This window comes from Peromyscus maniculatus, chromosome 23, assembly GCF_049852395.1.
Source record: "Peromyscus maniculatus bairdii isolate BWxNUB_F1_BW_parent chromosome 23, HU_Pman_BW_mat_3.1, whole genome shotgun sequence".
NCBI lineage: Eukaryota > Metazoa > Chordata > Mammalia > Rodentia > Cricetidae > Peromyscus > Peromyscus maniculatus.
This window is the reverse complement of record NC_134874.1, coordinates 31,118,642-31,124,641: the sequence shown is the minus strand read 5'-3', so window position 1 is coordinate 31,124,641 and position 6,000 is coordinate 31,118,642.

The following is a 6,000-nucleotide window of genomic DNA, read 5'->3' as shown; positions in this document are numbered from 1 at the left end:
TATCTGAGATGACCTAACTGCCCTAGGAACTCCCCTTAGCTAAACTTAAAGGAGACTGCAAGCTTCTCTTGGGATTGTCATCATTTTGCCTTTGTGTGGAAATAATAGGCCCCAGCATGCTGTAATAATACTCTTGCTGAGTGCATACGTCAATAGTGGTCTTTTGTAGGGCTTCTGCAGGACCCTAACAGTTTACAGTCTGGTTTGTTTCTACCTCTATGTTTCAGGTGAAACACTGTGCTTGAACTTGCTTCTCTTTTGTTGAGCGTAGTTTCCAACTTGAATGGGTTTTGGTAGGGGCAGCCTGGAATTTGTTATTAAGCAGTTTGGAGACATCAACAATAGGCATTAGGTTCATCCAGTGGTTCTTTTTTTTTTCAGTGTATAGGGCTTAGTTGTTTTAGTACTGAAGGAGTCTACATTAAAAAACAATTTGCATCTTGAAAGTTTCTGGGGTTTTGAGGATAAAAGACTGTGAAATCCCCCTAGTGCCTTGTATTGGGAGGAAAGTCCTCTAACTAATTTAGGTTTGAGTGGTGGAAATAAAGGGGCAGTGGAGAAGGGATTGCAATGTGCAGAGAGGAGAAAGGATGATTCTCCAATGTGTGTGGACACTCTCTAATGATTAGTTCTAAGAAAAGACAGAGGTAAAGGTTGAAACACCCAAGCCGTAAAGGGAAGGGGAGGAGTTAGGGCTTTCAGAGGAGAGCTTTCTGCTTGTGTCCCTTTAAGTAATGTGAGCATCTCTCCACGTTGGCTAGCCTCTGATCCTGGGGTTCTCCTATCTCCACCACCAGAGTAGCTGGGATTGGCTAAGACTAGAGGTGTCTGCCTTTTTTATTTTATTTTTTTGGTGTGTGTGTGTGTGTGTGTGTGTGTGTGTGTGTGTGTGTGTGTGTGTGTGTGTGTGCTTCTTGATGCTAATGGACAGATGAATTTGAACTTCTTGGTGCTAACAATCTGTCCAGTGGTGTCTCACTGGGTACACAAACCACTTGTAAAGGCAGGCCCTATGCCCAGCAATGGATGGCCAACCCGAAACAAACAATGGTAGCTTTTGAGATTTATTGTCTCATATTGCTTTGTTTTGGCATTTTTTAAAATCTTACTGGCTCTTTGTTTGTATATTATAGTTTCCGATTTTGTGTGTGTGTCATGTTTTTTCTTTTCTTCTTTTTAAAAGAATAGAGTTTGTTTGGTTTTTTTTTGCTTGTTTGATTCTAAAGAGAGAAAAAGAAGGTGTGGAAGTGGGGAGGAGGAGAGGATCTCAGAGGAGTTTGGGGAAGGGAACTGTGATCAGAATATATATACATATGTATATGTATGTATAAATATATAGTATTAACTATATATTGTATTAAAAATTTATTTTCAATGAAAAAAAAACAAAGTAAGGTGGATTAAAATAAATTGTAAACAAAGCTTGTGAAACTGCCTTAATCGTGGTAAATAGTTTTGTGTTTGGTTACAGTGATGAGCAAGAACATGAACCAGTTGAACTGATAAGCAGTTGAGTGTCCAGAGCTGTCAGGGCAATTCTGTAAGGGCTTTTAGTCATTATCCTAGGGGGATGAAGGGAATAATATATTAACTTTAAGTGACCTACTCTGTGTATCTCAAATAATAAATATTCATAAAAGTCTTTTTTAAGAAGTTAGTTTCTTTCCAGTCAGGAATGTTGGGCATGGTGACTCATACCTAGAATCCCTGTACTTAAAGCTGAAACAGGAAGATTGCTATGAGTTATAGGCCATCCTAAGCTACAGAGTAGAACCTTATCTCCAAAACCAGACAAGAATTCCTCTGGAAGACCCTGGAATGCTCTCTTTTGGCCTGTATGTTTGAGGTAATATGCTTTTCCCTGGAGTCTGTACATGTGAGGTGATGTAGGGATGTGCTTTTCCTGGGGTCTGTACATTTGAGGTGACATAGGTATGTGCTTTTCCCTGGGGTCTGTGCATTTGAGGTGACATAGGTATGTGCTTTTCCCTGGGGTCTGTGCATTTGAGGTGTCATAGGTATGTGCTTTTTCCTGGGGCTGCAGCTGTTGAGATGTTTTCAGTATAAAGTCCTCTTTACCACTTTGGTGAGATGCTGTTCCTTCATTTGATTACTTGTCTTTGCATAATAAAGCCTAAGATGCTTTTTATATCAGAAATCACAACCTCGACAAAGACCTTCCTGTAGCTGGCATTTATTAAATAAGGGTGTGGCTTCAATGTTTCCTGGGGATTCTTCCACATAGCTCTGTTCATATACAAAAGTTACTTTATTTCAAATGGGAAAGTAGATTCCTGCCAGATTCACCTAATTGCCATTTAGCTGAACTGAAGCAACAATATAAATTAATTTTTATAGCTTTTCAAAAGTTTGTGAGCTGCATCTTATTACCTTTGAAGGTTTTGATTTCATGTAGAAGTTAATGTTTATGAAAATTGCTAAGTTACACAGTGCAAACCTTAGAATTCTGAAGCATTTGTACCTGAGAAACTGGGAAGACAGACCTAAGAAGGACTTTGCTTACAATTTGCTCCTACAGGGGCACACCAGCTTCTGCTCAGGCCACCCAGAGATAAACTGCGGCAACCAAGCTATGAACAAAAGCTTCATTTTGTTTAAAATGAAGTGTAAAAACTGTGGTCTTTGTTCAGTCAGAGAGGTGTGTCAGTCCATCTCCTGCTGGAGCTCCTCTGCTGCTTCTGTGGATTGTTCCTATTACTTGCCATCAGTAACTGTATAGGATAGTGGCACCTACGTACCTCTCAGCCCTCTCTTGTGGCCACTTTCATTAAGTCTGTGCAGGACCTACACTCTCTAGCCAGTGGGACAATTCAGGGTCATTTGTAAAGTGACAAAGTCAGTGTGGTAGTTTGAAAGAAAATGGCCCCCAAAGGGAATGGCACTGTTAGGAGGTGTGGCTTTGTTGGAGGAAGGACTTTTAGGTCTCATATGCTCAAGCCATGCCCAGTGTCTTAGGTCACTTCCTGCTGTCTGCTCAAGATGTAGGACTCTCAGCTTCTCCAGCACCATGTCTGCCTGTGTGCCACCATGTCCCACCATGATGGTAATGAACTAAACCTCTGAACAGTTAGCTGCCACCTCAATGAAATATTTTCCTTTATAAGAAGAGTTCCTGTGGTCACGGTGTCTCTTCAAAGCAATAGAAACCCTATCTAAGATAGTCAGGACCTATTGATCTTTATCTGGATCCCTTTCCCCACTAGACTCTTTGACCAGGCATCTCACATGACTTTTGTCTGTCTGTTGTAAGTATTTTCTAGTTAACAAACTGGTACATAATGGGTAGCAAGCACAGATAATGACTTCACACCTCTGACAAAGTGCTCAGTGTAGCCTAGGCATTGGCACAGTCCTGTGGTACATGGCCCTCTTCCCAGTTCATCTGAGACAACCCAGGACTAGGATGATGATTTTCTAGTTGTCTCTGCTCTCAGTCACTGTCAGCTCCTCTGCAGCACATTCTGCTCTCTCGTGATATTGTCTGCATCACCTCTCCTCTGAAAATGCCACCCACAATCCAGGTCACTACTTTCTCCTCAGGGACACAGCATCCAGACCCAGTCATGGCAGACAGTGTGTTTTTATGGGAGACTGTTTTCTGCCTTCCTGTGTTTTGTTCAGTAGTTGCCTTGATTCTTCCCGAGTCCTCAGTTCTGAAAGTCCAGTAGTATGGTGCTGACTTCACTGGGACTTGTCAGGACCTCACAGCAGCCATCCTCAATGGCAGGTCATGGCCCTAAGACTGACTGCACCCAAGAATATCAGGCCATGCCAATCCCACTAATAGAGGTTAGGGAGATTGCTTGTTTCCTTTTGTTTAGGATTTTCAATTCTCTGATAGGTGAGAGTTTTCCTTTGGCCTTTATGGGTGGAACTTCAGGGTCATCTTCCAATGGTGAGTAGGGCTGTCTCTGGTCTCCATGGATATGTGTGCAGCTCTCCTGTGTTCAGTGTTGCTGAGATTCCAGGAACATGTGGGACTCATTAAACCCCTGCAGATTCATCCTCCACATTATCCTTTTGAAAAGGCCTTCTTTGTCCTCAGTGACAGCAGTACCTCAGGCAACTGAGTGTTCAAGGGTAGCAACGATTGTTTTCACGAATGTCCTAAGAGCAGTGCTCTTCTGTCTGAAGGGTGCTGAGTCTGGGTAAGGACAGTTATGTGGAGATTCTGGATTCTGCTATCTTCCCCATAGAGTATTTCCTCCTCCATTTTGTTAGCCAGTTTTACTAAGAATGGGTCTTAAGTGAGCAGCCAGGTTGGTACTGTGCATTTTACATAGAGCCTCCTGAAGACTAGGCAGTGCTCTGCCACCAAGCTGCATCCGTAGCCCTCATTCTCAGCATCTCTGTCTGTCACTTAGGCCAGAGAAATTAGAAGTCTTTCTGAGTATTGTTTCAGGTGTGCAGGTCACAATGTGCTTACCCTAAGGGAAAACCCTCAGGAGAAAAGGACTCTGGGTACCCTCAGGTTGTTAGCATCTACTTCCTCTTCACAGTAAACATGCACAGTTACTTTGTGTATTAAGTGCAGTCTTGCAGAGTGTTTTGCTTGTTTTCAATGATGGAGGCAGGAGTCATTTTGTTAAGCCTTAATCTGTTATATCTAATTACAGCCCAAACTTGGTATTATTGAAATAGGCTTGAAAGTTGGTTTTCACACATGTATCTACCATAAATGAATAGGGAATATAGCACTGAAAAATCTAAATGGAGTTGTTGAGTTTTTACACCAGAAACACAGTGGGAAGACTTGAGTAGTGGAGAGCAGATCTTGATTTTGTTTGCAGGCTCTGCACACCCACCAATCACCTGCTTGCATGTCAGACACTATGCTGGTTGCTTAGAGTACAGATCACAGATATCCCACTCCAAAGGAGCTCCTGGGAATGGGATGGTGGAGAGGGGCAAGATAATGAGTAAATTCAGCTCTCTAGGAATATTCTCTGAGCTAGATATATTCTTGCTGAGATTTCTAACAACTAAAGTATTTACATAACCTGGTGCCAGCAAGATGACTCAGTGAGTAAAGGCTCTTGCTACCAAGGCTGAATTCAAGCCCCAGACCTACATGGTAGAAGGAGAGAACTGACTCCAACTCACAAAGTTGTCTTTTAACCTGCCCACATACACTCATGGATGCATGCACACATGCACTAAAAGCATTTATCATCAGTCAATAAACCTGAACTTGGTGCATCAGTGAGGTGATTGCTGTCATGTGCCATACTAGTTGAGGTGGATCAAATAGCACCTTTAATTAAAGCAAAATATAGCTATTCATGTAGTCTTGAGAAGTTCAGTTTTATTTGTAGAAACATTACAGACTTTCATATTTGTGAAGATTACTAATAAGGATATTTTCTTACTTGAATTATGTCTAGGATTCATTTTATAAAACAGGAAGTTCCAATTCTTCTTTACCAATACCAGCTCCCTACAGTCTTCATGCCATAGTGTTCCCAATCACTTCACCTGATTGATGATGTTCCCTCCTTTGCTAACTCCCCCCTCCAGCTAAAAACTCATCCAGTTATTTTTTTGGTGCTCTAAAAGTCTTACCAAGTAATGGAATCTCTTAACATAGTTTAGAACAGGCTACTTAGTCAAGGATTATTACTTCAAACATTTGAAAACATGGCCTTCTGAGTCCTGTGTGCTGTGGGTGGTGTGTATTCATGTGACCAATGAGAATACATCGTAACTACATCTCAGTAGTAATTGGCCATGATCTACAATTCACCAACTTTTCTCCCCCTTCCCTTCTCCCTGGCTGTCAACAAGAATTTGTAAGCATCTACTTAGCTCTACATGTGTCTACAAAAACAATCTAATGAGAAATTTAACATGTGACAGTAATTTTTCATCTCAATTTTATGTTATTTGGAAATATATTTACTGTGGTGGTATTCTAATTGTACTGAAATGTGATTTTGATTGTATGTTAATAAATAAAGTTGCCCAGGGGTCAGAGCTATT